Source organism: Callorhinus ursinus, unplaced genomic scaffold, assembly GCF_003265705.2.
Source record: "Callorhinus ursinus isolate GAN/ISIS: 27379988/994484 unplaced genomic scaffold, GSC_fseal_2.0 scaffold27, whole genome shotgun sequence".
Lineage (NCBI taxonomy): Eukaryota > Metazoa > Chordata > Mammalia > Carnivora > Otariidae > Callorhinus > Callorhinus ursinus.
This window is the reverse complement of record NW_027397089.1, coordinates 21,496,776-21,507,712: the sequence shown is the minus strand read 5'-3', so window position 1 is coordinate 21,507,712 and position 10,937 is coordinate 21,496,776. Positions and strand designations below refer to the sequence as shown.

At 42.0% G+C, this 10,937-nt stretch overlaps 1 non-coding gene across 1 annotated transcript; it reads right to left on the bottom strand.

Moving 5' to 3' along the window:
• Window positions 1-1,064: 1,064 nt before the first annotated feature.
• Window positions 1,065-1,195, bottom strand: LOC112830247 (small nucleolar RNA SNORA22). The gene has a single exon (XR_003209866.1). It is a non-coding gene; the product is annotated as a small nucleolar RNA SNORA22 (small nucleolar RNA).
• Between the last annotated feature and the right edge of the window lie 9,742 nt (window positions 1,196-10,937).

Sequence of the window (10,937 nt, the reverse complement as noted above, 5' to 3'; positions counted from 1 at the left end):
CAATCCTTATATTTATCTCACTGTCTCTCATATGACATAGTTATTTATTTGTTGAATAAATCGGCATACTTTTTCCATCACACACAGATCATGCAGTCTATACCCAAGCCAGTTGCCTTTATTGTCTCTGTTCAAAACAGAAAACTTTCTCTTCACTCCAAGCCCAAGTTGGTTTTTTTTCCTATTAAGTTATTTTAAAGAATCACAGAAAAAATGTAGCTTGTGCTTGAAATGTCCTTTTAAAATATTTTAACAATATTTTTAAGATATCACTGGTGTAATCTGATTTTTTTCACATATTTCCTTTTCGAAAAAATCGTGCTTAGAAAAAAGGACATAACATTAGCTTTACTATCTTAACCATTTTTTTTTTTACAAGGAATGTTTAATAAGGTAGGTAACATATGCTTAACTAACATGCATTTCTGGATCACTGCAGCTAAAACAAAACACCTTATTCATTGAGTAAAAATGGTTTGTTTTATGTGTTGTACACTTCAGGGCAATTAGTAAAAAAAAAAAACAAACCCAGGATACACTTGTTTCGTATTCTAATGACACGTAGCACGTGAGGATGTATCTTCTACTCCTTTCTTCGTATCAGGATGCAGTGGCCCATCATGCATAACGAGACCTCTGATTAAGCTTATATCAGTCTTATATTTCTGTTTCATTTCCAGGATCTTGACCATGAAGAGATCAATAGGTTAATTTTGGGTTTTACTGGCCAAAGTGGAGTCCAGTATAGCCTCTGTTAAGACATCGGCAAGTTCAGTGTGAACCCACGTAGAGGTGCTCCCGCCACACCTATAAGTGTTTTTCTGTTCTTCTTTCTGCTTACATGACTCACTCCAAAAACTAATGTGCCTTTTCCTTTGAAGCTTCAGATCCCTCTCTTATTATTCTGGGATAAAGACCCTAATAATAAACACACAATTACAAACCACCCCCACACTAGAGTTCTTCAATTAGGTGCAGCTATAGTTTGAGTGAAAGATAGTTTTTGAAGGGATATTCCGGATCATTCATACTTGTATTGTTTCATTGATACAATTAAGTTAATATAATGTGCTGACTTTCTGAATGCATTTAAAAAGATAAACAGTCCTTTCAATGCAGAGGGAAAGAACACACATCACTCTAGCACAGTGTCAAAGCCAAGGGACCTATTAAACCATCCGTTTTAAGTGCACAGTTCAGTAGTGGTAAGTATATTCACACTGTGGTGTTACGGATCTCTAGAACTTTTCCATCCTGCAACACTGAAATTGTATACCCATTAAACATTTATGTCCCTCCTCCCCCAGCCCTTGCCAGCCACCTTTCTATTTTCTGTTTCTATGCTTTGGACTGCTTTAGATGCTTCATATGAGTGAAATCATTACAGCATTTGTCCTTTCGTCACTTGCTTATTTCAGTTAGTTAGCATAATATCCTCAAGGTTCATCCATGTTTAGTCTGTGGAAGGATTCCCTTCCTTTTTTAAGGCTGAAGAATATCCCACTGAATGGATATACCATCTTTTCTTTATCCATTCATTTGTCAAAGAACATTTGGGTTGCTTCTACTTCTTGGCTTTGTGAATAATGCTGAAATGAACATGGTGTACAAATATCTCTTTGAGATCCGATTTTGAATTCTTTTGGATATTGGAAAGTTCAGGAGATGCTGTTTTTCAACTTCATTATGTATTTTTTGAGCTTATTCCTTTCACTTAGCATTCTGTGTGTGAAATACAACCAAATTGTTTCCTGTAGTTCAGATAATTTTAATTTCATTCTTCTATGTGATATTCCTTTTTATGATTTTACCAAAATTTAGTTATCTATTCTAATATTATGATCCTGCTAAGTACTTTCTTATTCAACTATCTTGGTGAGCATGTGCTAGAGTTTCTCTAAGATATATACCCTAAAGCAGAATTGCTAGGCAGTAGGTATGCATATATTCAATTATACTAAATAACTAAATTTCTTTTCCAAGGGGATAATGCCAATGTAAATTCTTGCCACAAGCATTACGAGAGTTTTCGGTGCTACCCATCCTCACCAATAGTTGGTATAACCCCATGTTAAATTTTTACTAACCTGGTGCGTGTGTGATAGTAACTTATTTTGCAATTACCACTTTGCCTATGGATCTCACAAGCCGAGAGAGACACTAGTCACTTCCATTTTTGGAGACTCCTATGATATTCAAAAAAAATCAAGAAATGGCAAAATGCAGTTGCAATATAATATTATTGTGCTATTTATAAACTAATCACAACTGAAAAAATAATCTGTGGTACATTATAAAAGGAATGGAATGCAAGTTTGAAGTCTTACAATGAAATCTTCAGTCCCATGAGTGTACACTTATAACTGTATGTGTAACTCTCATTTAGAGATTCCATCAAAAGTCTCAGATAACATGAAAAAATCCTCCTGAAGGAACTTTCAAATTGAAGTCCGGAGCAAAATGGTCGTACTGACTGCGTCCACCTACCCACTGACTCAGCCTCCACTCCCAACTCCTGCTCTTAAGGAGACCAACCTTAATGTCTGCCGGACCTATGGGTTTTATCCTAATTCATTAATGAAATACTGGCAAATGAACACTGGGGGGAATAAAATTCAAAAATAATTCACAGAAGGATAGTCCAGTGGGTGTGTCAAGAAAAGATGAATGCACCTTCCCTTCTGCCTTGCTTTGTGAGAATATTTGTTTATTCAACAAGTATTGACTTTCAAGTTCAAAGAAGTATGCTAAGCACTTTGGAGGAAACAAAGAAGAGCAAAACCAGGTGCCTGCCATCCCTGAAGCTCATCTGCTCGCTGAGGGGACTAGTCATGCAAATGACCCACAACTGTAAGGCAGTGTCTTTGGTGCAAGGGATGCAGACACTATAAAGGGATTAAAGGAGATGACCCTTGAGGTAGGAGTGGAAGTATGAGGAGGAGTTCACCCGGTGATCAAGAAGGATGTTTCCATTAGAATTAATAGCATGTGTAAATGGCCAGGAATCTGGGAAAGCTCAGGGCCAGTTGAGAGAATACTTAGAAGTGTTCTGTGGTCAGTCTGAAGGTATGCCCTGGAGTCAGAGATAAGGGCAATTAGTAAAACGTAAAACTGTGGCCAGATTCTCAATGCATTAAGCATCATGACAAATACGAACCATTAACAATAGATTATCAGCCATTTAAAACAGCAGTGATAGGATTTTATTTGCATTTTCCAAAGATAATCCTGTGGGAGTGCAAAGGATATTAAAAATAAGGACACTCACAGAGGAACAAGGGGACATGGGGAGGGGTTTGGGGGAGGGAAGGCATATTACGGGCTGACTCTACCCTTGTAAGACCCACTCTTTTCCAGGACATCTGCTCCTTTCCCGAGTCACTGGACCAGTAAATGGTTCCTCTGGAACCACCAACCCAATGGGTCTCAGAGCAATCGTCTGTTTCCTGGGGGAGTCAGTGGGTCCTTGGGACAACCCTGGGCTCGAGTCACCCACCTAGGCCTGTTCCACAGAATGTGAGAATTATATTGCTGAAAGACATTCTAGACTCCAACCCGGCGCTTACAGGAGGAACTTTAGGTCCAGAGAAGTTAAGTTACTCACCCAACTCTAAACAACTAATCATGGCTGAGTCAGTACTCAAACCTGCCCCAGGACTGAGGTTCCAAGTTAACCACACAACAAAATCAAGACAGAACCAAAACTAGTCCTTGTTTCCTGTTGTATTGTTTTTCTACGACTGAGGGTCACACCCAAATTTATTAGTAGTAATGTTTACAAAGTCATTCACACCTATCACTGGGTAAGGTTCTATTGTTTTCAGAGCTCTCAAAATGGTGGAGACATAGGACCGGCTCTGAAACCCATGGACTAAATACATTTACTCTCTCTAGGCATTCTACCCCAGGCAGTTCGGGTAGGGCTTGCCTTTGTTCCTTTCTGGCCCAAGAATCTGGGGATGAGCCTTCGTGTAAGCACAGCACCAATCATAGTCTGGGAAACAAGCTCATTAAGAAGCAATGGGAGGAAAAAACCCAGTGGATTGGTGGTTTTCAGAAAGGCTGATTTGCAGAGAGGAAATTCAATACAGGATTGGTGCACTTTTGGATTTAATACTTTAAGCAAAATACATATAGCCTGTCTGAGACAGAATTAGGCAGGTGGCCAATGTGGGGTGTGACAATGAGGTATTCCTGACCAAAGCCACACGCCTACCATACTTCCAAAGCTGCCAAAATTTGCCACCTTTATAAAAACCTGTTTGAGTGGTAGGCCATTATTTCTAGATACTTTGGCCTTCCTCCTCTATCCCTATTGAAATGATATGATGTATGAATTAATTCATTAATATCCGTTATTGCATGCACAGTAATATGTCAGTGCTGTGGCAGTGTGTTTAAGACAAATGACCGGAAGTGCAAAGGTTGGTTTATACAACATTTTTTTGTAAGATTTCATTTATTTATTTGAGAAAGAGGGCACACACACAGGCAGCGGGGAGGGGCAGAGGGAAAGAGAGAAGCAGGCTCCCCGCTGAGCAGGGAGCCTAACTTGGGGCTCGATCCCAGGACCCTGACATCATGACCTGAGCTGAAAGCAGGCACTTAACCCACTGAGCCACCCAGGCGCCCCAGTTTATAGAACTTTTAACACAAACTTTCTCTCTCTTGATCCCCAAATCAGCCCATTTTCCCCCATTTTAGGATGAGAAAACTGAGGCTCAGGGAGGTGAAGTGAATAATGTCACATAGCCAGGAAGTGGTGAATAATGTCACATAGCCAGGAAGTGGCAAAACTGCGATTTTAATCCATGTCTTCTAACCTCAAGTGTCATACTCTTTCCATTCCATCTGTTTGGTATATTAGCAGAAATCTCTAAGACAAATGGGGCTCACATCTCAAAGAAGTTAATAATGTAATGTGTAAGGGAGTACAATGTAAATAACAAATCCAGATTTAAAATATTTTTTTTAAAGATTTTATTTATTTATTTGAGAGAGAGAGAATGAGAGATAGAGAGCACCAGAGGGAAGAGGGTCAGAGGGAGGAGCAGACTCCCTGCCGAGCAGGGAGCCCGATGTGGGACTCGATCCCGGGACTCCGGGATCATGACCTGAGCCGAAGGCAGTCGCTTAACCAACTGAGCCACCCAGGCGCCCTAAAATATTTTTTTATTATATCAACAGTGGCCTGAATGTTACTGAGTGCATACTATGCGTGTGGACTGAGCACTGGATCTAGAAAGTGCAAGCCCACAGCTCCATATATTATGATACACCCTGCAGCCATTGTTTCACGACCCCCCCCCAGGAGGAGGGGAGGGCTTGAAAAAAAGACTTAAATGAATTCAGCAAATATATTTCCCCAAACACTCCAAAAACCCACCCATCCTCTTAAGGCAGATCTAAGACCACACTGAAGAATTTCCTAATTAAGCAGAGACTGGAATTCAAATCTTTCTTCTATTCTGTAGCTTGTTTGTTTAGACTGGGGGGGGTACAGCAGGAGAGGGAGAGAGAAAGAATCTTCAGTAGGCTCCACGCCCAGCACGGGTCCTGACTGGCACTCTATCTCATGACCCTGACATGACCTAAGTGGAAATCCGGAGTTGGAATGCTTAACCAACTGAGTCACCCAGGTGCCCTCTATACTGTAATTTTAATACTAACTAAATGTCAACTACAAACAATAACAAAAAACAACCCTTCTTTAAATTTTAAACTTTCAGTCTGCATTCATTCTTTAGAAGAGGCTGAGGTAATGCCTTAAAGGCAATGTTCCTCAGACTTCACTGTGCCTAAGACTCACCTGGACATCTGTTCAAGTGCAGATTCTGATGCTATAGGCTTGGGTGGGGTCTGAGGCTCAGCATGTTAATAACAAGCAGCGGGGAGGGGCAGAGGGAAAGAGAGAAGCAGACTCCCCACTGAGCAGGGAGCCTAACTTGGGGCTCTATCCATTTCGAGTTAGTAAACCCCAGAATATACTTGTATGCTCAGGTTTACGCATATTGTCAAAGCCTGGCTCCCCCCAGAAACTAATACAACAGTCTGTTGAGCAGCCCAAGTTGAGTTCACTGCTCCCACCCTAAAGGAGATCACTACCTAGGTTAAGTTCTAGCAACGTCTCAAAGGTGGAGGGCAAGGTCAAGATTTTTGTGACATTTGGGGGTTTGGTATAAGGTGGGTCTTTCATTATGCAACTTAATCAGGATTTGTTAATAATAATTATAATAAGAATTTGTTAATAATAATTCAGGATTGGTGGACAGCAAGGCTGTCCAAGAGTCTTGGGGAGTAAACAGCTGTTTGATACCACCAACTGGAAAGTTCAACAGTCTCATTTCACAAGTTGTTTCTTCCTGCGCAAGAGTTCCAGGGATAGCAAAGACTTGTTGATGACGACAGTGAATAGTAAAAGCGGTACTGATAGTGAACTGTGGGGGTATAGATGGTTTGGGTTTTTCATACAGATGAGCACGCACGCGAAAGAGTCAGGGAGGAAGGCGGGAGGACGCGAGTCAGAAAGACTTTCTCGGCCGAGAGCGCCACCTGCTGGCCTTGTGTGTAACAAAACACAAAAACTACAAATGCAAAAGCCGGTTTTAACAGAAAGACTCGGATGCCGCCTACCGATTAATTTTTAAATTTTTCAAATGGTTTCCAGAAAGATGATTCACTCCCATTATTTAAAATATATGTGTTATGGGCGCCTGGGTGGCTCAGTTGGTTAAGCGACTGCCTTCGGCTCAGGTCGTGAACCTGGAGTCCCTGGATTGAGTCCCGCCTCGACCTCCCTGCTCAGCGGGGCGTCTGCTTCTCCCTCTGACCCTCTTTCCTCTTGTGCTCTCTCTCATTCTCTCTCTCAAATAAATAAATAAATAAAATCTTTAAAAAAAAAATCTTAAAATATATGTGTTATGCATCAATTATTTAAGAGATGCTAGAAACAGAAAAATAGATAACACAAGATGGGAAAGGCAAGTCTTGAAGACAGGCGAGCCCAGAGAAAAGATCTGGGTGAGGGATAGAATCATGGCTAAGAGGGGTGCTGTGTGCAACCCAAAGAACAGACTTGTCAATCAAGTGACCAGGGGTGACCAGGTGCAGAAGAGCTAGGGAAGCTTTATTGCGTCAAGGAAGCCTGAAGTGTCTCTTGAATGCGAATTGACAGTAGGTGTGAGAAGGAAGGTCTGAGAGTTCCAGGCAGAAGGAGAGGTAAGGTATGGACCTGCCAAGTGATTTAGTATGGTTGAACCATGTGAGGTACAGGGACTAAGAGAGAAAACTGGGGAGGGGTGCTAGGGTCAGATCCTGGAAGGCTTCACATGCTGCACTGTGGAGGTTATCCTGACCAAATAAACCCTAACCAAAGAATCCCTGATGGGGGCGCCTGGGTAGCTCAGTCGCTTGGGCATCCAACTCTTGATTGATTTCAGCTCAGGTCATGGTCTCATGGCTGTGGCATCCAGCCTCATGTCACCTCCACACTGAGTGTGGAGCCTGCTTGGGATTCTCTCTCTCCCTCTGCCCCTCCCTACCTCTCAAGCACGCATGCTCGCTCTCTCCCTCTCTCTAAGGAAAAAAAAAGAGAATCCCTAATGGATATTAAGCAGGGAAATGCAGGATTAGACCTCTGTTTACAAATACTACACGGACAGCAGTACCCTTTCTTTGGAAGAAAGCAAAACTGGAAATCAGCACATCAGTTTGGACTTTTGCTGTTGCCAGTCACATAAACCTGTTCCACTCCCTTAAATAAAAAGGGAGAATTTATCAGACGGGCATCAGGAGTACACCAAATCATTGAAAGGCTGCGAGGGCAGGCTTGGAATCAGTTGGGAGCAAAGTCAGTTTGGAGGAGGCACAGCAATTGGGTCAGAGATGGAAGTGTGGCCAAGAGGATTCAGCGGCAGCAGGACGTGGCTGACCCTGCTGTTCTGAACTGGGTCAGCTGGCCCGGCAGGAACATGCGGGATCGTCAGCCCTCAGCCATCAGCCCATGCCTTGGAGGCTAGGTAGGCTAGGTAGCTATGGGAATTAACTGGCCACTCTGATTTCATAAGCATTATTGGTTAGGGTACCTGTTCGGCTGCAGTAACAAAGATCAAAATTTATGACCACTTAAACAAAGCCAATGTTATTTCTCCCGCGCATGGATGCCCAAACTGGTTTGGCAGCTGTCCTCTGAGATGCACTGCTGGCCGAACCGCCCTCCGTGTTGGTACTCCACAATCCTCCCGCCTAGTTTCTGTTTCGTGGTCCAAGAGAGCTGCTCCAGTTCCCACCATCATGTTTCCATTCCAGCTGCAGGAAGCAGGAACATAAAATGAGATGGCATGCTCCTTTCCTTTCAGAGCACAACTTGGAAATTTCATATCACTTCTACTTAGAAGCCATTGTCCAGAACCTGGTGACATAGCCACATCTAGCTGCAAGAAAAACGGACAAGTGTAGTCAGGATTCTGTGTGGCCAAGTGGTCAGTTAAAGTTCTGTTGCAGGGCGCCTGGGTGGCTCAGTCGGTTAACGTTCAACTCTTGGTTTGGGCTCAGGTCATCATCTCACGGTCATGGGATCAAGCCCCGAGTTCTATCCCTATGGAGGAAGGGAATGCATACTGGGGGACAACAAAAAAATCCCCAAAATAGGAACTGAGGAGCTAGATTCTGGAGAGACCAAAACAAAACAAAACAAAAAAAAAACAAAAAAACCCCACAAAAACCAGACAAACAAACAAACAAACAAAAAACAAAGTCAACTTCCAGTTCAGACAGGTAGATTAAGGGGAAGAACGTTTCATTTGTCTGAGTAAGAGATAACAGGGGCCAGAAAGAAGGCAGTATAATGAGGTTGGAAGTAAATGTTTGAAAATACGAGGAGTTAGACTCTTCAGGATTTGGAGTCTGACTGAATATAAGCAATAAAGAAAGGGAGGAGAGATAAACCCATCTCAATTTTCTGACTTTTGTGATGGGGTTGATCTTTGAGCCATCACTCAGGTAAGGAATATAACAGGAATTACACATACCACATTCAGGTCTGTGGAACTTTCCCTTGGAGGAGCCAGTATTTGGTCGGTTATATGGTTCTTGACGCAGGACAGTGGAATTTGATGATTGTTAGCATGTTGGTGGTAGATGAAGCTGTGGCAGAGAATCACATCACCAGAGGAGAGCATGAAGTCTGAGACTGAGGGTGGAGGACCAAAATTAACATACGAGCACAGACCCCAAATTAACCAAACCCATTAACCAAGCCCAGAGCCACAAGGAAAGCTATCAAATCATAGCGCCCATGATAACAGCTAGATGAGGCAACTTCCAGTACATCCCTGCCTCCTGACCCATCTTTTGTAAGCTAAAGCATTAAACAAGCACTCACCGGATAGAAACCCAAAATTTTCTCTAGAGGATGTCTAGATAACACAATCCAAGACATCAATGGGGAATCTGCTCAGGCCCTTCCTCCTCCACTGAAGTGACAAACCATTAGTAACCAGAAATTCCTTTGTGTTGAGCGTTTCTTTCCTTGGGGGCCCACTATCTTGATGCTCTGAAGACCTCAGATTTTCCTATCTGAAAGAAAAAGAAGAGGGAGCCCCAAAGGACAGTGGAAGGTTCCAGATAAAGCTGGTCCTGTCAGAAGTCACTGCTTTACAATTTACAATTTATCACAGCTCCTATTGTCTAGTACTTCCAGTACAATCTGAAACAGTGTATGTAGTGATCATCTCAGCCAACTGGAACAATTCTACTTCATTTATTGAGTCAACAATGGGTGGGGCCCTCATAAATTTCACCATCATGAAGGTTGTTCAACAGGTCAGACTCCTTTTGTGTGAAACTGTTTTCAGTTTTTAATGCCAAATATCCAGCCTGAGAGTGTTTCTTATTTTTCCTTCCTGCTTCCCTTTCTTCACCATGTAAAATTTTAGCCTCAGTGAAACATGATAGGCAGACATGAATCATTTTAAGCCCTATGAAAAATAATTAGCACGTAAATTGACTGTCCCGGTAAAATTATGGGAGAATATAGAACTTTTGTGCTCCATTCCACTTTATTCATTATTTTTTAAAGTCAGGTTTATTGAGTTATAATTGATATGCAGTAACATTTACCCTTTTAAAGGGTACAGCTTGATGAGTTTGGACACTTGAATATGGTTGTTCAAATACCACCGCAATTAAAATACAGAAAATTTTTGTCACCCAGAGTTCCCGTGTCTTCAAAACCAGTCACCACCCCACACCCCCCAATACCCTCCCAACTCCTGGCTCCCATTATCTGATTTCTGGTTTTATAGTTTTGTGTTTTGCAGAATGTCACATGAATGAAATCACATAGGACTTACTCTTTTGGGTCTGACTGCTTTCACTTAAACCAAATGCTCTTGAGGTTTATCCATGTTGTTGCAGGGATCTGTAGTTTGCCCCCTTTTTTGACTCAGTAGTATATGCCACTGTATGCATGGACCACAATTTGCTTATCCTCTCACCAGTTGATGGACATTTAAATTGTTCCTGGTTTGCGGCTACTATGAATGAATACGTTGTAAACAGTTTCACCTACACATTGGTGTACATCTATTTTATTTCTGTTGGGAGTGGGGTTGATGGGTCATATGGACAGTGTTATATTTAACTTTATAAATAACTACAGAACGGTTTTTCCGAAGTGGTTCTACCAGCTTGTATTCCCACCAGAAATTAATAAGGGTTCCAGTTCCTCCTCCTCCTCAACAGCACTTGGTATTGTTCATCTTCTTAATTTCCTCCACTCTAACGAGAGTGTAATGGTATCTCACTGTGGCTTTAACCCTCATTTCCTTAGCTACTAATAATGTGAAGTGTCTTTTCAAATCTTTTCCCCATTTTTTAAAAATTATTTATTTATTTGAGAGAGAGAGCACGAGCAGGGTGAAGGACAGAGGGAGAAG